This window comes from Cervus elaphus, chromosome 14, assembly GCF_910594005.1.
Source record: "Cervus elaphus chromosome 14, mCerEla1.1, whole genome shotgun sequence".
Classification (NCBI taxonomy): domain Eukaryota; kingdom Metazoa; phylum Chordata; class Mammalia; order Artiodactyla; family Cervidae; genus Cervus; species Cervus elaphus.
Genome location: NC_057828.1, coordinates 36,013,351 through 36,038,275, shown reverse-complemented (window position 1 = coordinate 36,038,275; position 24,925 = coordinate 36,013,351).

The following is a 24,925-nucleotide window of genomic DNA, read 5'->3' as shown; positions in this document are numbered from 1 at the left end:
ACTTAGAGACTAAATAACTGCAACAACAAATCAGATATTATTGAAATAAAAGTGTGAGAAAAAAGAAATTAAAGAATATTTTAATTCTTTACCTTCCTCAATTTATTTATGGCTGATATTCATAATATATCTTATTTTTATTGTTATCTTTTAATTATACATTACTATTACTGCTTTATACAACTCTGAGAGTACAGAGACCTGAAGACATGCGACTCAAAAATCATGTTTTTTCTTTTCCCTCATCTTCTACTTTGCTCAGCCCCGACATGGCCTTATCTGCTGTTCTTTGGGGCTTAGAGGTGATATATGTATGGTTTTCCCTTACTCTGAGGGCTTCTAGTCCCTTTTCCTTTGGTAATCTCTGGGCCTTGGCCTCTGCCCTTGCCTGCATACTCTAGGAACCAGATCCTATATTTGTTGCATCAGCAAATGAACTCAGGATATGTGCAGTTTTGGAGCTTCGATACCTGCTTGTTTCCCAGTTATAGGCTTTCAGTCAAAAATTAATTAGCCTGGGGATTCTCCTCTGTCTTTTAAACTCTCCAAAGCTCATAAGCACTTTAAGATGTTCATGACTGTTTGCTATAAGAAATTATACATAAGTATTTTTAGAAGGATTAATTTAAATAATTCATTGTTATTGAGTTGAAACCTCAATAAGTACTATATTGGACTTCAAAATGCACATGGCAATGAGAACTTCCAAGATTTTTTCTAATAATATCACTAATAATTTAATATTACTAATATATTGAGTGTTTATACAAGCCAGTTAAGGGCCTAAGTGTTTTATATGTATCAATTTATCTAGTTCTCATAATTAAAGTACAATGTTTAGCATATATTTACATTCATAAGTATTAGTTAATATAGTTATTTTTAATACTCACTTTTTGTTGAGAAAGTTTTCACTTCCACCCTCCAGGGCCATAAAGCCACTGTCCAAGGTCCCAATCTCCCAGTTGCTAGAGTTCTTTACTATATTACTTAGATCAATAAAATATATTACATTGTTATACCATAGCTGCTAAGCACATTGCCTCCCAAGTAATTTTTCACGTTTAGGGAGGCTTTAACATCTTAAAGTCTAAAGTGTGACTTTGGGGTTTGTGTGCCCTCGGATTACACGATGTGCTCCTGGTTGACAAGAAGAGTCTTATCCTTTTTGATGCTTCCCCAAAAAGAAAGACTCCTTTCTGACTCTCAGTTTTCTCCTTTCTTTCTGTACAGATCCTATCAAATGTATCATTAGATTAGAAGTTGGAGTTTCTCATTTCCATTTCTACCATAGGTCTTAGTAAGCATTTTGAAATTTAATTACAGCAGGTACAACCAAGAGCATTAAGAAAAACATGCCCGTGAGTTTGATTCTGTTTATTTAAGCTAAATCTCAGTGTCATTGTAACAGACTTGGACTGTAAATAGTTTAAGTTCTGGTGCCAAGAGCCAATTATCTACAGCAAGCAAAAATCAAATGATTTTATACAGAATGAATCATTCAAGGAGCTTCCAAATTTTCAGCAGGCAAATTGGCTCAGATAAGAGGTAATATTGTTCCTTGATTAGAGATAAAGCAGCCAACTTAAGGTGAATGTTTTTAGGGGCTTAAGGGGATACAAATTAAATAACATTTATGTGGAATTCTCCGAGTTTCATCATGATGCAGGAATCCTGTGTACTTTTCTTATTTGGACCTGATTATTATTCTCAAATATACTTATTTTTACTTGCGACACATTTTTTCTCTCACAGTTTTTCTAATTAGTCATCACTGCTTATGGTGCAGTGTAGTAACAGCATTGTCTGTAACTAAAGAGTAAAAATTACATTCCCCCAAAAATAGTAGTTTTTTTTTCTCCTGAATTTATGACTCCATCTGTCTAGTAAGTTGGGAGCCTTCTCTGGTCCTTTGTTTTCATTGACTTTCTATATTTACAAACAAAAAAATCTGTATAATGTGGTTTTTAAACTTATTAGAATAATGAATTTTTTTGAAGCCGATAAAAGCCATGACACATCTTCTATTTTAGTTTTTTGTACTGTATCTATGCATTTTTTACTTTCCAGGTGAAACTTGGCTAACAAAACCAGACAACTCTGATGTGACACTTTAAGGGCATATTTATGTGGTATAATGTTAATAAATTTTGATGGAAAACATTGGTCTCAATGTATTACCTGAGTGTACAAGAATCTAATTCACAATTAAGATAGCATCTCGCTTCACAGGTGGTGCTAGTGGTAAAGAACCTGCTTGCCAGTGTAGGAGACATAAGAAACACAAGTTCAGTCCCTGGGTCTGGAAGATCCCCTGGAGAAGGGCATGGCAATCCACTCCAGTATTCTTGTCTGGAGAATCCCATGGACAGAGGAGCTTGGCGGGCTACAGTCCACAGGGTTGCAAAGAGTCAGATACGACTGAAGTGACTTGACATGCATGCAGAATGGCTGACAGAACTCAGGAAAACATTTGGGGCTTTCCTGGTGGCTCAGATAGTAAAGAATCTGCCTGCAGTCCAAGAGAGCTGGGTTCAATCCCTAGGTCAGCAAGATCCCCTGGAGAAGGGAATGTCAACCCACTCCAGTATTCTTGCCTGGAGAATTCCATGGTAGAGAGGCCTGGCTGGCTACAGTCCATGGGATCTCAAAGAGTCAGATATGACTAAGCGACTAACACTTTCACTTTCAAGATAGTATATTTAGTTAATCAATACATATTATTAAAAGACATTTTATTTTGATCAACTTGTCAGCTCTACATTTATTTGTCTCAGTTATTTCAGTCTTATCAATAAACATTATAAAGCACACATTTTCTATGAGGAGTATTTCTGATTTCTGAAATCTCTGTCATGACATTTAGGTTTTCCACTGAAAAAAGAACTTTAACATAGGAAATACTAGTTTCTGCATCTTGGCCCTTTTGAATGTCTCTTAAACATGACCACATTCAGCTTTTATGCAGAGCCCTTCTGCTCTGTTGCATTGTCTGTATTTGGTTGTGAACTTACCATAGGGTCATGAATGTTTTCTGCTAAAGTTTTGCTAAGGAACAAAAGGTTGGCCCTGGGGGTCTTTATGTTCACATAAATGCTCTGGCAGTGGGTCAGTCTACGGCTCCATGAGAGGAGCCTGATGGGATTTGCTGATTTCAGATTATTTAACTGGACATAGACCTTATTCTAACAAACATTTACAATGAGAAAGCACCTTCCTTTTTCATTTCTTTTTAAGCTCACTTAATGGAAAATTGGGCAATAACAAGTCATTATTCTCACTTAAAAAAAAAAAAAAACTACCACATTCTGTTACTCGAGGGACATTTGTTCATAAAAGTGAAATGCCCTCTCTCTCCATTCTTTAATATTTACAAAGTAGGTTGTGATCTGTGAGTCAGAGCAGTTGTGATTAGAAGAGGCTTCCCACCTGATAAACTGCCCACCAATATTGCCTGAAGGAGGAAACCTCTAAACTCACAAATGAAAACCTGGAATCCTGGCAGACAACTAATCATCTTTAATTATCTACAGCTCTCATTTGGCCCTAATGGAGATAATCCTTTGCTTTTGTTATCAATATTTAATGATTTGAGATTTCTTTAAGGTGGTCCTAGCTTAAGAACCTAAACTAGTATTTAGTTAAGATTATATTAATTGATCATTGCTTTTTATGAAAGAGAAATGCCTTACCAAGCATGTGCTTTGAAGTTGGATGGATCTGAGTTTAACTTCCATCCTTTGTTTATAAGCTTGACTTGGGGCAAATTACTTAACACCTAATCCTCACTTTTCTAAACTTTGAAAATCTACTTATAAGATTTTTGTGAGGGCTTCCATGGTGTCTCAGGCAGTAAAGATTCTGCCTGCCTAATGCAGAAGACACAGGAGACATGAGTTCAATCCCTGGGTCAGGAAGAGTCCCTGGAGGAGGAAAAGGCCACCTGCTCCAGTATTCTTGCCTGAAAAATCCCAAGGAAAGAGGAGCCCGGTGTGCTATAGTCCCTGGGGTCACAAAGAGTTGGACACAATGGGTGACTGAGCATGCATGCACAAGGGCTTCCATGGCTCAGTGGTAAAGAATCTGCCTGCCAAAGCAGGAGACACAGGTTCGATCCCTGATTTGGGAAGATCCCGCATGCCACAGAGCATCTAAGCCTGTGTGCCACATCTATTGAGCCTGTGCTCTAGACCCTAGGAGCTACAGCTATCGAAGCCTGAGTGCCTAGAGCCTGTGCTCCCCAGCAAGAGAAGCCACTGCAGTGAGAAACCCTCACACCACAACTAGAGAGTAGCTCCATTCTCCTAACTAGAGAAAGCCCACACACAGCAACGAAGACCCAGCATGGCCAAAAATAAATATGTAAATAAATAAAAATTTTTTTAAAGATTTATGTGAGGATAACATAAGCTAATTTCTATATACTCCAGGCACAATGCCTAGCACATATTCAGTGACAGGCATCCCAACAGGAAGATTAGACTCTTTTGGCCAAGTTATAGATGAGATCAGTGGATGGATCTAGGTTGACAAAATCCTGAGAACTCAGAAATTCTGGGAGTTCTTCTGATGCTTGAGTACCTGCCATTTATATCCAAGAAACACTCAAACTTAGTGCAAGCTAATCCATTTTTACACCTGAGAAATAGACAATGGTAAAGAGAACAATTCTTTACTATAGGGAATGAGATCTTTATTTCATCATTGATTTCAATTTGTGGTGCTTAAGATGGATCTCTCAGGGCTCCATCTCAGATGCTTGGTGATAAGGGAAGAAATAGAATCTCTTTCTCTTCAGTATCTTGGGGAAGGAGAGGGGTTAGTAGCAAGTAAATTGAACCCACAGGAATGATTAATCTCATAACCAATTAATATTTTCTGTGCACCCTGTAGTTTGATTACACATGAAAAGTGAACTGGAATCATCATTAAGATAATTCTAATCAAAGTCTTTTTTAGCGCAATTAAAATAGCATTTTTGTTCTGTGATTAATCTAATGTTAAAAGAAAAAAAGAGAGTGATTTTCACATACCTCCTGTAATTTAATCTGTTTCTTTCCAACACTATTTTAGTTGCTTTGAACATCCTGGCTTTATCCTGGAAGAGCGTTAAAGATCCATTAATAAATGTTTACATAATTACACACACAGAGGCAGATGTTCATCAAGGCAAATTTTATTTTTAATAAGAATAAATGATCGGGACTTCCCTGGTGGTCTAGTGGTTAGGAATCTGCTTGCCAATGCAGGGGATGTGGGTTCGCTCCCTGGTCTGGAATGATCCCACATGCCTTGGGGCAACTGCTCTGCAACAAAAGAAACACCGCAATGAGAAGCCCACCCACAGCAACTAGAGAGTAACCTTTGTTCACCACAACTAGAGAAAGCCCTCATGCAGCAAAGAAGACCCATTGTAATAAAAATAAATAATTAAAATATGTTTTAAAATAAATGATTGTGTATTTAGACTTTTCCCAGTCTTATTTTATAGTAAAAATCCTATACTAAGTAACATTTAGAGATACTGACACTAGTAATTGAGGCAACAGATATGCTGACCTTCTAGGATAAAATACAGCCTAGATGGTAGAGATATCTTCATTTTGTAAGGATACACATACATTAAAAATAGGAGGCTTAATTCTCCCTGTTGAAAATAAGGAAAGGGATTCCCCCTCACCTTTTTCTTCAAAAATTTGTCATGGTATAAGTATTTTCTCCTCTCTTTGAAAGGTATATAAACCCTTTTGAAATATGCCCCAGTCTGTCAGTTTTATGACCCAAGAATGTCTTTCTCAAGGACCTAGGAGCCATTTCAGATCTTTGACTCTGGTTCCTGACACAGAGCAACTAAAACCCCTGGATTTGCCTAGGTGATGGAAGTGCCTTTTATCCTAATGAGGCAATACTTGAAAGGCTCCTGTATAGCTTCAGGATGAGGTTTGGTCACTGGAAAGATGAAGCCATGATTAGAAGCTTGGAACTTTTAGCCTCAACCCATTCCCCCATCCTCTAGGGAGAGGATAGAATTGAAGATTAATTGTCAATCATGCCAACATGATGAAGCCTCTAAAAAAGTCTATGGGGTTTGGAGAGCTTCTGGGTCGGTGAACATATCTACATGGCCGGAAGGCTGTGCACCCCATAATCCATGGGGACCATAGCTTCTGCTCCATGGACCCTTCTTCAACTATGATTCTATGTATTCATATTTGTGTTCCTTATAATATCTTTGTAGTAAGTTGGTAATTATAAGTAAAGTGCTTTCCTGAGTTCATAAGCCATTCTAACAATTTCTGAATCTAAGAGGAGTGTCATGGGAACCTCCAATTTATAACAAGTTGGTTGAACTATAGATGACAACTTGGAACTTGCGATCTGCGTCTGAAGTAAAGTGAGGGTACAGCCTGTGGGACTGAGCCCTTTAACCTGTGAGATCTGATTCTAACTCTAGGTAGATAGTGTCAGAACTGAATTTAATTGTAGGAAACCCAGCAGCTGTCAGAGAATTGGTTAGTGTGTGTGGGAAAATCCATACAATTGGTATCAGATGTATTCAGTATGTAGAGAAAAGAAATGATAGTTTTTCCTTTTAATATTTATTTTAGTAATCATCCTTAAAACAAAAAAGAAAGCCTTCATATAGTTGAAGAAAAACATTTATCACTAGCCATGAAAGCATAATGAATAAGTGAACTGCTATGGGCAAAAGGAGTATTTCTGCATCACAGACATAAATGCCACAGTCATTTGTGCTTCATGCCAGGTAAACTGGGGGTCCAGGGTATTTTAGAAGAATGCTTTGGGCTATTTGATATGTTCGGTTTGGGTTGCATTTCAGAGAAGAGTGTTTCAGGAGATGTCAGGAGATCAGAATTTAATTCTGGCTCTGAAAATGTTTGGCTTTCTGCTCTCAGAATACACGTGTGGATGTACTTCTCGGTCACCTTGGGGCTGGGTGGGTTCATGTGACTGATCTGGCAAATAAGCTATGGGTGGAAGTGATGACTGTTGCTTTTACACCAGAGCATTTAACCACCAGTGCAAAGTCCTCTGAAACTCTCTCCCTTTGTCATAGCAACAGTAATATTTGAGATGATGGCTGCTCTGAAAACATCAGGCCTGGATTAAGGAGACAAGGAGCAGAGCTCTCTGCAAATCTGCAGTGCACTTGAAACCTGAGAGAAAAATAATCCATCAAAGTTTGGAGGTTGTTTGTTACCACAGCACACAAGCTAGTATATCCTAACTGATAGAACAAGAATCCACCACTCTAGCATACAGTTATGGACCTGGAAGTGAAATTCTGGCTTGTGTACAAGCAGATAAACACAGGCTCTGTTCTGTCTGTATTATAAGAAAAGTTATGAATCAAAATAAATAAAAAATAAAACCCTTGTGTTTTATACCTTGAGGTTCCAAACTAGAACTTTGAGGTCACCTTCAAGGGTATCTCCTGAGTTTAATCTATCATTGGTTTTTTACAAAATAAAAAAAAAACACTGGAGGTGATTTGGTGGGCTAATGAATTTTGGCAGGGTTTCTGTATAACTAGTATTATAACTAAGAAATATTTACTAACAGCAACTCTCCAAATTTTCAGAAGGAAACACTATCCTTTTTAATGCTTTCCAACTTACTTGTCTATTAAGTAAAGTAAGATTGTATTTATTGAATCTGGAATTCCAGTTATGGAAATTTCATTTCACTTTATAAGCTTGTGCTAACAAAGTCAGAATATAAAAAGCAATCTTATTTCCCCTTGCCTTTCACACATAAATCTTGAATAAAATGTACTTGTGTATTATAGTTGTGCTTTGTAAAGTCCGTATTCCATAAGCATGAAAATTTTAAGGAATATATTACTTGTGCATGCATGCTAAGTCGCTTCAGTCATGTCCAACTCTTTGCAACCCTATGGACTGTAGCCCACCAGGCTGCTCTGTCCATGGGATTCTCCAGGCGAGAATACTGGAGTGGATTGCCATGCCCTTCTCCAGAGGATCTTCTCAACTCAGGGATCAAACCTGCGTCTCTTAAGTCCCAACATGAGCAGGCAGGTTCTTTACCACTAGCGCCACCTGGGAAGCCCAATATATTACCCAGTTGCATTTAAATATCTTTTTTTCTATAAATTAAAACATTCATTTAAATAGTTAATAAAGGGACTTCCTTGGTGGCCCAGTGGTAAAGAGTCTGCCTGCTGGTGCAGAGGACATGGGTTCCATCCCTGATCTGGGAAGATAAGTATATTCCAAACATGGGGATCGAACCATTCCATAATTCTCTATCTTACAGGTGGAATCTTTGTTAAGCCTGTCCATAACTCATGTTTTTCTGCCTCAAAGCTGTTATGGGAAGTATCTTGTAGAAGAGGTAACTTCTAGAAGGTTGTCTTCTAGAAGAGGTTAACTACTGACTATGTCCTGATTCCAAGAAAGCATTGCCTTTAAAGCACTTTGAATCATTTCTTTCAATAGTCTATCTGACCACTGTACACATCCTGTTCCTCTAACAAGAGGGAGGACAGAAGAAACTACTTTTAGGGTTGTGCTCCTCATGTGCTCTGGATCTTTAGACAATTTGGAGCCTGCTGGCTGGAGTCATTGAGCCAGGCCTTGCTCCACAGATAAAGATGCAGAGGGTGTTATGGTTGAAATTGACAACGCTTTCAGTCTCAGCCTGATGTCTAACGGTGTTCCATATGCTACCTGGCAGAGGAGGGGCACAAGGTTTCCTTCTCAGCCATTGCTTTCTGCACGGGGGCTCAGAAGACCCTCGTGGGTGTGATGGCCCAGATACTAAGTTTCAGCCTTCACATTCTATACCTAGACTCTTGCTTAAGCAGTGCAAATAAAATTGACATTGGTTGTCAAAGAACAACCTTTTGTTGGACACAAAGGTGCAGATTAGAATAATGATATAGTGTGTGGGGTGGAGACAGGTAGGGGCTCTCTTAATGGAATGGCTGGAGGGTCATTGGATAGTCAATCTGCTGCAGAGCTTTCATGGTGTCCAATCTGCTTGGTCTGGGTGCATGGCCAAACTGATTAGAGCTGTTCTAGTAGGAACTTCACTAGCCAAAGGTCATCAGTAGAAGGCCTGCTTTAAATAGCTGAAACACAGAGATTTTATAACTTCCTGAATAGAAATGACTCTAAATGCCCAGAAGTTTGGAAGAGGCTGTGCTTGAGTGGCACAGGTGAATGGATTCACACACCTACTTGTCAATCCCTGAATATGCCTCCACAATTCCTCCATGTTTAGAATGTTTAGACATTTTCTGCAAAGAGGGTATGGGGAAATAAAGGGATGAGTCTGCTCATCAGAACAGTTCTGTTACTACATTTTCCAGTCAGTGATTTGCCTGAGAGTGTTTAAATTGCTTCAGGCAGGTTCTCATCTCCATTTATTTCTAGACCTTAGACGCTTACTGATTAAGTAGCATTTCCTATAATTTGTCATAAGCGTCCTAAAGCTAAAAGAAAAACAGACCCTGGGGCTTCTCAAACACTGATTTAATAACGTGGGACAAGTCATCAGCATACCCTAAGCGTTAGGATGCTCACTGAAAATGAGAATAATGGGGTAATCAGGGCTGTTGGGCCAATGATACACAATTACTTTATATAAAATACCTTTAAACAGGATGTAATAATCCTTAGCAAGAATATAGAAAATTCTTTTTCTGCAGAACAATAAAAAGTAACTTTTAAAAAGGTATTATAGCATAATCAGTCAATTCTTCAGCCTTTCATAAATTGGCATTTGTCATTTATGTATTTATTAACAAATATTAAATGAGTGTCCACCATGTACCAGATCACGTGTTATATACTAAGAGAGACTGAAGGTATAGAAGACAAGAATTTTAGAATTCACAAAGCAAAATAAAGGGCACTGTGTGAGAATCTTTTCATTCAGAAAGTTGGAAAGAGAGAATACTGAATGGCAGAATACTAAGGAATCATTAACTTAGCCAAATATACACACTGACAATCAATTCTTATTAAACCGAAGCATAGGTGGGCAATATAATGGCCACAGCTGCAGTGCCTAATTGAGCTGCGTTTGTATTTCAAAACCAGCACCTGGGGCCACATTCAAATTATTCTGCCAGAGGTTACTCTAAGGAATATGAACTATAGTAGGCAATTTACTATTTTTTAACATTTACCCACAGGGAAGATTCAGCTTACAGCAAATTAAGTAATATTATTTAAAATTACATGTAAATGGGGTGTATAGTCATTCCAAATCTAAGCAGACTTTTGCTTCATGAGATATCCTAGGAATAAATTTGGAATATTTCGGGAAGGATCACAGAATATAAATATCCCATCAAACTTCAAATGAATGTTGTCTTAAAATTAATCTTCAATAAGGGATGTCAGTTCCAAAGAAATTCAGCTACATACACGAAGATGACAAGCGATCTGTGTAAGTGTAAGGACTGATTTAGGTCTAAGTTGTGTCCATGACATAACCATTAACTGGTAAGCAGCTTTGTACTAGGGACTTCTAAAATATCCAAAAAAGAAAACTTCAAGGAACATGTTCAAGAGGTATGTTAACTGCATCACGTGCAGCTCTATTCTAAGCACATTCTGTATATTAACTCAGCTCACAATGACTCCACGAGTGAGTACCATCATCAACCTCATTTCACAGACAGAAAAGTGAGTTTCAGAAAGGTTGAGCTGCATTAAGTCACCCAGCCACAAGGAGCAGGACGAGTCTGGCATCAGCCTTGCTTTTCAACCACCAAGCTGTAACGTGCTGAATTAGACTCGGTAACAAAGTCTGAGTCATCAGAAGAAGGATTTCCCAGGATGGAAAGAAACTCTGTAAAAGGCAATAATTTTATCTGTGGGGTCACATAAAGGATTAACATTTAGGATTAGATTGTCAATTCAGGCTCATGAGTCCCAAGAGCTTACCTAGTATCAAGAGTCGCAAATTATTTCAAAGATGGAGTCAGTCAAGGAGCACAGACAAAAGAAAGGAGATCAGGAACACTCCTGTGACTTCCCAGGTCCTTGTTTTACACATCAGACGTGTGCTTTCTGGCCCAGAATAAGACTCAGTCTCGACCTGGGGTTTTGCAGGTTCCTACAAACAGGGTATGAGCAGTCACTCAATCACGTCCAACTCTTTCTGAGTTTATCAACTGTAGCCCACCAGGCTCTTCGGTCCATGGGATTCTCCAGGCAAGAATACTGGAGTGGGTTGCCATTTCCTTCTCCAGGGGATCTTTCCAACCTAGGGATCAAATCCTTGTCTCCTGCATTGGCAGGCAGATTCTTTACCACTGAGCCAGCAGGGAAACCCACAAACAGTAGTCAGCATTTTTAAGTGATAACCCAGAGAGGTGTACAGCATTCTCTGGGACATTCTCTGTGGGACATTCTCTGGGGAGCCCTGTCTTGTATATTCTGGGTCTATATATTATTAGGTAAACCTTTAGCTGAGAATATCCTACTAAAGTCATCCAATAGTTAAGGGTCTTTTTTTCCTAGTAAATGTCATTTGTCTATTAATTCAGATGTTCAGTTGACAAAGTAATTAGAAGGAAAACCTGCCTTCTTTTTTCCACTGGGGATATTCCCATAGTAGAGAAAGTAGTGGATCCCAAACCAGATGTTATAACTTCCTCCCTGGCCATGGGTATAGCCCAGCTCCTAGGGCATTGCCTGGCATGTATCAGGTACTCAGCATAGATTTGTTGAATGAATTAACATGGCACAAGTCTGCCATTTAGATTTTCTGTACTATGATGCTCATCCTCACCTTGAGGACACCCTAAGGACAGTACAAAAGCTGTGGGTAAAAGTTAAAAAAACAGTTTTCCCTCAAGATTCACTTAAACCTTTGTAACACCCTGGGGTGCAAGGTGGCACTGCTTTGGTATAATTCTGATATATTAGAAGAATAGGAGGAGAAAAGTCACTTCCACCAACTTCACCAAACACTCAGGTTTGGGAGCTCCTGGAGTTCACTATGTGAGGGACGGTACTGCCCCTGAAGGTGGCAGAGTTACTGGTGGACGTGTAGCAGTGGAGGCTATCTCATCCCGGCTACTTGGAGCATCAAGTAGAGAACTGATAATATAGTTGATCATTTCTGAGCATGAGGTATATGTCAGACACTGCAATAACTGCTTTTACATGCAATAACCCCTTTACTCTTCACATCAGTCAGTTCAGTTCAGTCATTCAGTCATGTATGACTCTTTGTGACCCCATGGACTGCAGCAGGCCAGGCTCCCTTGTCCATCACCAACTCCCGGAGCTTGCTCTAACTCATGTCCATTGAGTCAGTGATGTCATCCAACCATCTCATCCTCTGTCATCCCCTTCTCCTCTTGCCTTTAATCTTTCCCAGCATCAGGTTCTCTTCAAATGAGTCAGTTCTTCACATCAGGTGGCCAAAGTATTGGAGTTTCAGCTTCGGGATCAGTCCTTCCAATGAACACCCAGGACTGATCTCCTTTAGGATGGACTGGTTGAACCTCCTTGCAGTCCAAGGGCCTCTCAAGAGTCTTCTCCAACACCACAGGTCAAAAGCATCAATTCTTCTGCACTCAGCTTTCTTTATGGCCCAACTGTCACATCCATACATGACTACTGGAAAAACTATAGCTTTGACTAGATGGACATTTGTTGGCAAAGTAATGTCTCTGCTTTTTAATATGCTGTCTAGGTTGGTCATAGCTTTTCTTCCAAGGAGTAATTGTCTTTTAATTTCATGACTGCAGTCACCATCTGCAGTGATTTTGGAGCCCAGAAAAATAAAGTCTTTCATTGTTTCCATTGTTTCTCTATTTGCCATGAAGTGATGGGACCAGATGCCATGATCTTAGTTTTCTGAATGTTGAGCTTTAAGCCAGCTTTTTCACTCTCCTCTTTCACTTTCATCAAGAGGCTTTTTAGTTCCTCTTCACTTTCTGCCATAAAGGTGGTGTCATCTGCATATCTGAGGTTATTGATATTTCTCCTGGCAATCTTGATTCCAGCTTGTGCTTCTTCCAGCCCAGCGTTTCTCTTGATATAGTCTGCATATAAGTTAAATAAGCACGGTGACAATATACAGCCTTGACGTACTCCTTCCCCGATTTGGAGCCAGCCTATTGTTCCATGTCTAGTTCTAACTGTTGCTTCTTGACCTGCATACAGCTTTCTCAGGAGGCAGGTAAGTTGGTCTGGTATTTACATCTCTTGAAGAATTTTTCACAATATGTTGTGATCTACACAGTCAAATGCTTTGGTGTAGTTAATAAAGCAGAAGTAGATGTTTTTCTGAAACTCCCTTGCTTTTATAATGATCCAGTGGATGTTGGCAATTAGATCTGGTCCCTCTGCTTTTTCTAAATCTGGCTTGAATATCTGTAAGCTCACAGCTCATGTACTGTTGAAGCCTGGCTTGGAGAATTTTGAGTATTACTTTGCTAGCATATGAGATGAGTGTAATTGTGCAGTAGTATGAACATTCTTTGGCGTTGTCTTTCTTTGGGATTGGAATGGAAACTGACCTTTTCCAATCCTGTGGCCATTGCTGAGTTTCCCAAATTTGCTGGCATATTGAGTGCAGCACTTTCACAGCATCATCTTTCAGAATTTGACATAGCTCAACTGGAATTCCATCACCTCCACTAGCTTTGTTCATAGTGATGCTTCCTAAGGCCCATTTGACTTCTCATCCCAGGATGTCTGGCTCTAGGTGAGTGATCACACCATTGTGGTTATCTGGGTCATGCAGATCTTTTTTGCATAGTTCTGTGTATTCTTGCCACCTCTTCTTAATATCTTCTGCTTCTGTTGGGTCCATACCATTTCTGTCCTTTTTTGTGCCCATCTTTACATGAAATTTTCCCTTGGTATCTCTAATTTTCTTGAAAAGATCTTAGTCTTTCCCATTCTATTGTTTTCCTCTATTTCTTTGCATTGGTCGCTGAGGAAGGCTTTCTTATCTCCCCTTTCTATTCTTTGGAACTCTGTATTCAAATGGGTATATCTTCTGCTTTGGGCATAACTCCTATGCTTTCACTTCTCTTCTTTCCTCAGCTATTTGTAAGGCCTCCTCAGACAGCCATTTTGCCTTTTGGCATTTACTTTTCTTGGGGATGGTCTTGATCTCTGCCTCCTGTACAATGTCACAAACCTCCGTCCATAGTTCTTCAGGCACTCTGTCTATCAGATCTGGTCCCTTAAATCTATTTGTCACTTCCACTGTAATGAGGGATTTGATTTAGGTCATACCTGAATGGTCTAGTGGTTTTCCCTACTTTCTTCAACATAAGTCTGAATTTGGTCATAAGGAATTCATGAACTGAGCCACAGTTAGCTCTTGGTCTTGTTTTTGCTGACTATATAGAGTTTCTCCATCTTTGGCTGCAAAGAATATAATCAATCTGATTTCAGTATTGACCATCTGGTGATGTCCATATGTAGAGTCTTCTATTGTGTTGTTAGGAGAAGGTGTTTGTTATGACCCCTCACATGAAAACCTGTCAAATAGGTTGTGTGTGTGTGTGTGTGTGTGTGTGTGCGCACACGCACTCAGTTGTGTTCAATTCTTTTTGACCCCATGGACTGTAGCCCACCAGGCTCCTCTTTCCATGGGATTTCCCAGGTAAGAATACTGAAGTAGGTTGCCATTTCCTCCCCCAGGAGATCTTCCCAACCCAGGGATTGAACCTATGTCTCTTGCATCTCCTGCATTGGCAGGCAGGTTCTTTACCACTTGCATCACCTGGGAAGCCTGTAAAAGAAGTTAAAATATTACTATTTCTTCACATGATCTATGACTTTCTGTTGCTGAGCAAAGAAATAAATAAAAGAGGATAGAGATGGAGGAGAGTCGAAGGCCACCTGGACGTATTTGCTGTCTCCAGTCTAGCCCTCAGACACCTCACTTCGCTCTCTGAGTACAGAGGTGGGCAGACAAGATCTGACTCACTCCTACACTGGAGACCTGAAGTTTTCTAAGACCAGATGAATGCTGGGGAAAAGCCCCTCGCAGGGAGGGGACTGCAAGGACTTGGGCACCAGAAGGAATGGGAAATAGGGAGCATAATGAAGGCTGGAGGCTGTAAAGCATGTCCTCATGTTCTGGGGACGGACGATCCCGGCTTCATGCAGGGCAGAGCTGACAGCTAGGTGGAAGGGTGCCTATAGCATATTTTCATCACCCCTCCCACCAAACACATACTTCATACTCTCTTTCTGAGTAGTTTGGAGTCCATTTACCAGGGTAAAGGATTGTTTGAAGCTTCTTTGTTGTTGTTTTTTAAAATGTATGTTTAATTGCTTGTTAGCGGGAAAGCAAAGGGCAACCCTCAACTCTGAGGGATACATGTAAGTACCACCATCACAATAGCAGATGCCAAAGACAAGCCCAATGTAAATGACAGAAGTTTATGTGAATTTATTATAGGGACTAATTTTTCTGACTCCCTGTTCCTTATCTCCAAAAGCCATGGTTAGCCACAGATAAATTACCTGGTGTGTAAGGTGGTAGTTCACAGCTTGGGTCCACCCAGGCAGACTCCCAGACTGAGTGAACAGACATTTTAATTCACCCATCACAAGTTTAGGCCTGACTCAAAGGTTTTCTTAATGAAGGTTTCTGAAGAATTTTCCAGCTTTATAATTTCTAGGCAGAATTTCATTCTGTTCTCCCATTGTATTTATTTCTGCTTAGTATTATTTATCTCCAAGCAAAATGATCAACAATAATCCTTTAAAAAGCTGAGAGGAAATGCATCATCTGGTTGGTCTATTTGTATTCAATTTCAATTAACTTTCTAAAAATAATTCTAGAGAGATATTTGAAATAATAGTCTCAAGTTTTGCAAGTGACAGATAGCAGAGATTTATTGTAGTGATTTATCTCACATGCCTGAGTGGCCCTATAACCTCAATGTTAAAGTGATTATACAATAATTTCTTTCCTGTGTTTGCTCATTCCCCTAGTCTTGGGGGTTCTTCTTCCTTCCTTTATACCCATTTTCTCCTACCCACCTGAAGCCCAGCAAATGAAGAATCAGTCTTCAATGTAGGAGACACAGGAGACTCAGTTTCTATCCCTGGGTCAAGAAGGTCCCCTGAAGAAGGAAATGGCAACCACTCCAGTATTCTTACCTGAAAAATCCAATAGATAGAGGAGCCTGGTGTGTTATAGTCCAATGGATGGCCGAGAGTCAGACACAACTGAGAAACTAACACTTTCAGTTGTCACTTTCTTCTCCTACACCCCTCTCCCAGGCAGAACTAGTGCCTGTGTCAGGCTATCAAAGCCTTTGTTACCTACCTCTGAGAATCCATTTCTCAAGAACAGTACCTCACTCCCAGGGATGCCCAGTGGGGGGTCAGGTGGTAGCTCTGTGATCACATAGAATACTTTCCTTCAGTGTGCATTTGACTTGAAGACTTGGGATACTTTTTAAGATCTCTTACACATTTTTTCCTTTTTCTTTTTTTTTTTTAAATTAAACTTTTAATTTTGTATTGGAGTATATCTGGTGCCTCAGCAGTAAAGAATCTGCCTGCAATGCAGGAGACATAGGAGATGTTGGTTAGATCCCTGGGTCAGGAAGATCCCCTGAAGAAGCAAATGGCAACCCACTCCAGTAATTTTGCCTGGAGAATCCCATGGACAGAGGAACCTGGTGGGCTACAGGCTTTGATGGGGTTTCAAAGAATCCGACACCACTAGGTGACTAAACAACAACACAGCCGATTAACAATGTTGCGATAGTTTCAAGTGGACAGCAAAAGGACTCAGCCATACATAAATGTGTATTCATTCTCCCCCAAACTCCCCTCCCATCCAGGCTGCCACATAACATTGAGCAGAGTTCCCTGTGCTATACAGTAGGACCCTACTGGTTATCTGTTTTAAATATGACAGTGTATACATGTTGATCTCAAAGTCCCTAACTATCTCTTTCCCCATCCTTCCCCCAGCAACCAGAAGTTCATTCTCTAAGTCGGTGAGTATGTTCTGCTTTGTAAATAAGCTTATTTGCATCGTACCTGTTTAGATTCCCCATATAAGGGATGTTGCAGGATGTTTCTGCTTCTCTGTCTGACTTTTTCACTCAGCATGACAGTCTCTGGGTCCATCCTTGTTGGCGTAAATGGCATTAGATCTTTCTTTTTAATGGCTGAGCAATAGTTTATCATGCATACATACCACATCTTCTTTATCCATTCCTCTGTCAATGGACATTTGGGTTGCTTCCATGTTTTGGCTATTGTAAAAAGTGCTGCAATGAACATTGAGGTGAATGTAGCCTTTTGGACCATACTTTTTTTCTAATATATGCCCAGGAGTGGGATTGCTGGGTCATAGGGTAGCTATATTTTTAGGCTTTTTTTTTGTTTGTTTTTAAAGGAACACGCATACTGCTCTCCATAGTGGTTGTACCAATTTACATTCCCACTAACAGTGTAGGAGGGTTCCCTTTTCTGTATACCCTCTCCAGCACTTATTGTTTGTGGATTTTTTGATGACAGTCATTTCGACTGGTGTGAAAAACCCCTTGAATATTTTTGATGCATCTATACTCAAGTACATATTATTATAACTCTACTTCTCCACATTGACCTACCTCAAATTCTATGTCAAATATGTTTAGACATGAATGTAAGTGACTATAGTAGACTGCAAAGATGGCTATAAATCCTTCTACTCTCTACATCCACACCTTTGTAATATAACTTTTAACTTCTCCCTTGAAGAAGCAGAGTCTTTTTTCAACTCTTGAGTCAGGGAGGACTATAACATTGTAAAATGTGGTGCTAGCAGAAATTTGAAAAATACTGTGCATTGGGTGCACAGCTCTCAGATCACGGCTGCATGTGAACAAGTCCAGGCTAGTCCACTGGCGACTGAAAAGCCATGTGAAGAACTGCGGCACCCCAGCTGTCGGTCAGTTGGCCCGCAAATAAGTTGTCAACTTCAGAACACATGAATGAGAACCGGAGGAGATCAGCTTGACCCACATCAGAAAAATGGCCCCACTGGACTCAGCCCCCAATTGCTGATCCACAGAATTGTGAGCTAAATCAATGACTGTGGTTTTAAACCTCTACATTTGGGGGTAATTTGTCATGCAGCAAAAATTAATACCATGAATAAGAATGAGAAGGAAAAGCCCAAGAAATAAGCCATTTTTATTTGAAAGAAATAACGGGAAAGTTTTATTCCTCGGGGTTGACAAAAAATTCAGTCTTATTTCTTGCTTGCCCTGCCTATTCTCCCGCACATTCTCAAACAACCTGAGAAATTACTTCATGAGACTATCACTATTGGGGAGATATTTTGAGATCAACCCTGGGAAGATTTAAAGTTAATCACAAGAATGTTTGCAATGATAAAGAAGCAAGTCTTAACCAAGAACAATAAGAAAAACACAATTGAATATAAGCACATTAGAAATTACCTGAGACTTTCTTTGAAGTTAGTTTCAGACACACATTAGAGACCAAGTCATGAAAAAGAGGAAAAGATGATGAAGATGTGAAGCTAACTTAAGCTGCTTTAGACTCAGAATGTAGTAACAAGGTGAAAAGATTCTCCTGGACTACTAAATGATCTATTTTGTTGTTCTCCACTGACATTTGTAAACAGTTGGTTGAAAAGCAAATGTAACCCAGTTGCTTATATAACTTTTAACTTAGGGCATAAATATAATGAGCTGGCTCATTTATTGGTTTCTTTGTTCCCTATGTTTATAAAGATGATGTTTCCGAAGTGTTTCTGTATGTTAAATGAAGGGGTAAAAATGATCAATTATAGAAAAAAAGTACACAGAATAATCATTTTGTAACCAAGCTGCAATATAATGGGAAGTGACTTGAAGATTATTCCACATGCTATAGTAGTGACTACTTGAATTGGGCAGCAGGAGCCCTCTGTCCTGGGGACAGGCAATAAACAAATGCATTGTCTGTAGAAAATTAGGTCTGCTTTTTATCATCACCACATGTTCCAGCAATTCTAGGTAATGTCAGTGCTAATATATATATATGCCTCCCACCGATGTGGACAGCTCCCCTGTACTCCTTCCATGCCTGTCCTGCTACAGAGCACCACTGCTATATGGATGAATGCTGCCTTAGTTGGAAGAAAATGCTGCTCAGAATTTATGTACTCAAGCTTTCACTGTTATATTTCTTCCTGGGAAAAAATAAAACAAAGGAGAAGAATTTGGAAAAGATAAACAAGTCAATTATTAATCATAACAATAAAGATTAGGTCAGTGATAATGCTCAAAAAATTCTTTAAAGGTTGCCATTAATAGATATTTATCTTGGTGGGCCTAGATTTTAGAAATATTCTGATATGAAGCAGAAAAAGGAATTTCCTAACCCAGTGTCCGTCCCCTTAAATTGACTCCTATTTCTGATAATAACAGATTCATTGTAACAATATTTTGTGAGTCAAAATAAAAATAACATTATTTTCAAGATGGCAAGTTATTTAAAATACATATTAACATATAATTGCACATGCATATGTGTATATATATGTATATAGAATTACAAATATGAAAAACACAAAATTCACAGAATTTTAAAGATAAAATATGAGATAGCAAATAATTTCATCCTTTACAGAGGGTCATGGTAAGCAACATCTCTATTCTTTCCTTCTCTGCAGTTCAAGATATATTTTTGATGATATTTTCATGAAAAAATTGAGGTTGTATTTTTCCAGAATAATATTTATCTTGTTATATTTATTTGTTCATGAGTATCTTCCACATATTAATTTCTTCAAGGGTGCAGATGAAATTTCTTGTCTTTATATAGTCAATACCTTGTACATAGCCTGATAAATACCTGTTCATCTCTAGCCAGTCATATTTGGTACCACATGATTCTCTCTGTGGAGCTACCCCACGTCCAAGGTAAGGAGCAGTGGCTGCGCTTTGCTGGAGCAGCTGTGAAGAGATATCCCAAGCAAGAGATACGCCAAGTTTCTCCAAGATAAGAGAAACCCAGGTAAGATAGTAGGCACTGAGAGAGGGCATCAGAGGGCAGACAGACTGAAACCACAATCACAGACAACTAGCCAATCTGATCACATGGACCACAGCCTTGTCTAATTCAATGAAACTAAGCCATGCCATGTGGGGCCCCCCAAGATGAAGGGGTCATGGTGGAGAGGTTTGACAGAATGTGGTCCACTGGAGAAGAGAATGGCAAACCATTTTGGTATTCTTGCCTTGAGAACCCCATGAACAATATGAGAAGGCCAAATGGTAGGATACTGAAAGAGGAGCTCCCTAGGTCAGCAGGTGCCCAATATGCTACTGGAGATCAGTGGAGAAATAACTCCAGAAAGAATGAAGGGATGGAGCCAAAGCAAAAACAATACCCAGTTGTGGATGGGACTGGTGATAGAAGCAAGGTCCAATGCTGTAAAGAGCAATATTGCATAGGAACCTGGAATCTTAGGTCCATGAATCAAGGCAAATTGGAAGTGGTCAAACAGAAGATGGCAAGAGTGAATGTCAAAATTCTAGGAATCAGCAAACTAAAATGGACTGGAATGGGTGAATTTAACTCAGATGACCATTATATCTACACTGTGGGCAGGAATCCCTTAGAAGAAATGGAGTAGCCATCATAGTCAAGAAGAGTCTGAAATGCAGTACTTGGATGCAATCTCAAAAACAACAGAATGATCTCAGTTCGTTTCCAAGACAAACCATTCAATATCACAGTAATCCAAGTCTATGCCCCGACCAGTAATGCTGAAGAAGCTGAATAGTTCTATGAAGACCTGCAAGACTTTCTAGAACTAAAACCAAAAAAAACCCCAAAGATGTCCTTTTCATTATAGGGGACTGGAATACAAAAGTAGGAAGTCAAGAAACACCTGGAGTAACAGGCAAATTTGGCTTTGGAGTATGGAATGAAGCAGGGCAAAGGCTAATAGAGTTCTGCCAAGAGAACACACTGGTCCTAGCAAATACCCTCTTCCAACAACACAAGAGAAGACTCTACACATGGACATCACCAGATGGTCAACACTGAAATCAGATTGATTATATTCTTTGCAGCCAAAGATGGAGAAACTCTACACAGTCAGCAAAAACAAGACCGGAAGCTGACTCTGGCTCAGATCATGAACTCCTTATTGCCAAATTCAGACTCAAACTGAAGAAAGTAGGGAAAACCACTAGACCATTCAGGTACGACCTAAATCAAATCCCTTATGACTATACAGTGGAAGTGAGAAATAGATTTAAGGGACTAGATCTGATAGAGTGCCTGAAGAACTATGGATGGAGGTTTGTGACATTGTATAGGAGACAGGAATCAAGACCATCCCCAAGAAAAAGAAATGCAAAAAAGCAAAATGGCTGTCTGAGGAGGCCTTACAAATAGCTGTGAAAATAAGGGAAGCGAAAAGCCAAGGAGAAAAGGAAAGGTATATCCATTTGAATGCAGAGTTCCAAAGAATAGCAAGGAGAGATAAGAAAGCCTTCCTCAGCGATCAGTGCAAAGAAATAGAGGAAAACAACAGAATGGGAAAGACTAGAGATCTCCTCAAGAAAATTAGAGATACCAAGGGAACATTTCATACAAAGATGGGCACAAAAAAGGACTGAAATGGCATGGACCTAACAGAAGCAGAAGATATTAAGAAGAGGTGGCAAGAATACACAGAAGAACTGTACAATAAAGACTTTCATGACCCAGATAGTCACAATAGTGTAATCACTTACCTAGAGCCAGACATCCTGGAATGTGAAGTCAAGTGGGCCTTAGGAAGCATCACTATGAACAAAGCTAATGGAGGTGATGGAATTCCAGTTGAGCTATTTCAAATCCTGAAAGATGATGCTGTGAAAGTGCTGCACTCAATATGCCAGCAAATTTGGAAAACTCAGCAGTGGCCACAGGACTGGAAAACATCCGTTTTCATTCCAATCCCAAAGAAAGGCAATGCCAAAGAATGCTCAAACTACCGCACAATTGCACTCATCTCACACACTAGTAAAGTAGCGCTCAAAATTCTCCAAGCCAGGTTTTAGCAATATGTGAACCAAAAACTTTCGGATGTTCAAGCTGGATTTAGAGAAGGCAGAGGAACCAGAGATGAAATTGCCAACATCCACTGGATCATTGTAAAAGCAAAAGAGTTCCAGAAAAACATCTGTTTCTGCTTTATTGACTATGCCAAAGCCTCTGACTGTGTGGATCACAATAAACTGTGGAAAATTCTGAAAGAGATGGGAATACCAGACCACCTGACCTGCCTCTTTAAAAACCTATATGCAGCTCAGGAAGCAATAGTTAGAACTGGACATGGAACAATAGACTGGTTCCAAATAGGAAAAGGAGTATGTCAAGGCTGCATATTGTCACCCTGATTATTTAACTTATATGCAGAGTACATCATGAGAAACGCTGGGCCGAGGAAGCACAAGCTGGAATCAAGATTGCTGGGAGAAATATCAATAACCTGAGATATGCTGATGACGCCTCCCTTATGGCAGAAAGTGAAGAAGAACTAAAGAGCCTCTTGATGAAAGTGAAAGAGGAGAGTGAAAAAGTTGGCTTAAAACTCAACATTCAGAAAACTAGGATCACGGCATCTGGTCCCATCACTTCATGGGAAATAGATGAGAAACTATCTGACTTTATTTTTCCGGGCTCCAAAATCACTGTGGATGGTGATTGCAGCCATGAAATTAAAAGTCTCTTACTCTTTGGAAGGAAAGTTATGACCAACCTAGACAGCATACTGAAAAGCAGAAACATTACAAAGGCCCGTCTAGTCAAGGCTATGGTTTTTCCAGTGGTCATGTATGGATGTGAGAGTTGAACTGTGAGGAAAGCTGAGTGCCGAAGAATTGATGCTTTAGAAGTGTGGTGTTGGAGAAGACTCTTGAGAGTCCCTTGGACTGAAGGAGACCCAACCAGTCCATCCTAAAGGAGATCAGTTCTGAACACTCATTGGAAAGACTGTTGCTGAAGCTGAAACTCCAATATTTTGGCCACCTGATGCGAAGAGCTGACTCATTTGAAAAGAACCTGACGCTGGGAAAGATTGAGGGCAGGAGGAGAAGGGGACGACAGAGGATGAGATGACTGGATGGCATCACCGACTCAATGGACACGGGTTTGGGTGGCCTCCAGGCGTTGGTGATGGACAGGGAGGCCTGGCGTGCCATGGTCCATGGGGTTGCAAAGAGTCGGACGCGACTGAATGAACTGAACTCAGCTGATTCTGTCTGTATGCATATGTCACTAGACTACTGTGATTTTACAGTTTACCTGTCACATTGTGTATGTGATATACATATACATATATATAAACACGTATACATCCACACCCATAAAGATATTAGAAAATAAAGATTTTTTAATTTACTTTTTAATTGAAGGATAATTGCTTTACAGAATTTTGTTGTTTTCTGTCAAACTTCAACATGAATCAGCCATAGGTATACCTATATCCCTTCCCTTTGGAACCTCCCTCCCATCTCCCTCCACATCCCATCCTTCTAGGTTGGTATAGATCCCCTGTTTGAGTTTCCCGAGTCATAGAGCAAATTCCCGTTGGCTATCTATTTTACATATGGTAATGTAAGTTTCCATGCTACTCTTTCCGTACATCTCACCCTCTCCTCCCCTCTCCACATGTCCATAAGTTTATTCTCCATGTCTGTTTCTCCACTGCTTCCCTGTAAATAGATTCTTCAGTACCATTTTTCTAGATTCCATATATGTGCATTATAATATGATATTATCTTTCTCTTTCTGACTGACTTTACTCTGTATAGTAGGCACTAGGTTCATCCACCTCATCAGAACTGAGTCAAATGCAATCCTTTTTATATTTGATTCTCTATCCATTCATCTGTCAATGGACATCTAGGTTGCTTCCATCTTCTAGCTATTGTAAATACTACTGCAATGAACAATGGGATACATGTGTCTTTTTCAATTTTGGTTTCCTCAGGGTATATACCTAGAAGTGGGATTGCTGAGTCATATGGTGGTTTTATTCCTAGGTTTTTAAGGAATCTCCACACCATCTTCCATAGTGGCTATATCAATTTACATTCCCACCAACAGTGCAAGAGTGTTCCCCTTTCTCCACACCCTCTCCAACATTTATTGCTTGTAGACTTTTTGATGATGGCCATTCTGACCAGTGTGAGATGATATCTCATTGTAGTTTTGATTTACATTTCTCTAATAATGAACAATGTTGAGCATCTTTTCATGTGTTTGTTAGCCATCTGTATGTCTTCTTTGGAGAAATGTCTGTTTAGGCCTCTCTCCCACTTTTTGATTGTGTTGTTTGTTTTTCTGGCATTGAATTGTATGAGGTGCTTATATATTTTGAAAATTAATCCTTTGTTAGTTGTTTCATTGCTATTATTTTCTCCCATTCTGAGGGTTGTCTTTTCACCTTGCTTATATTTCCTTTGCTATGCAAAAGCTTTTAAGTTTAATCAGATCCCACTTGTTTACTTTTGGTTTTATTTCCATTACTCTAGGAGGTGGATCACAGAGGATCTTGCTTTGATTTATGTCATCGAGTGTTCTGCCTTTGTTTTCCTATAAGAGTTTTATAGTTCTTGATCTTACAGTTAGGTCTTTAATTCATTTTGAGTTAATCTTTGTGTATGGTGTTAGGAACTGTTCTAATTTCATTCTTTTACAGGTAGCTGTCCAGTTTTCCCAGCATCATTTATTGAAGAGGCTGTCTTTCCCCCATTGTACATTCTTGCCTCCTTTGTCAAAAATAAGGTACCCAAGGGTGCATGGGTTTATTTCTGAGCTTTCTACCTTGTTCCATTGGTCTATATTTCTGTTTTTGTGCCAGTACCATACTGTCTTGTTGACTGTAGCTTGGTAGTATGATATGAAGTCAGGAAGGTTGATTCATC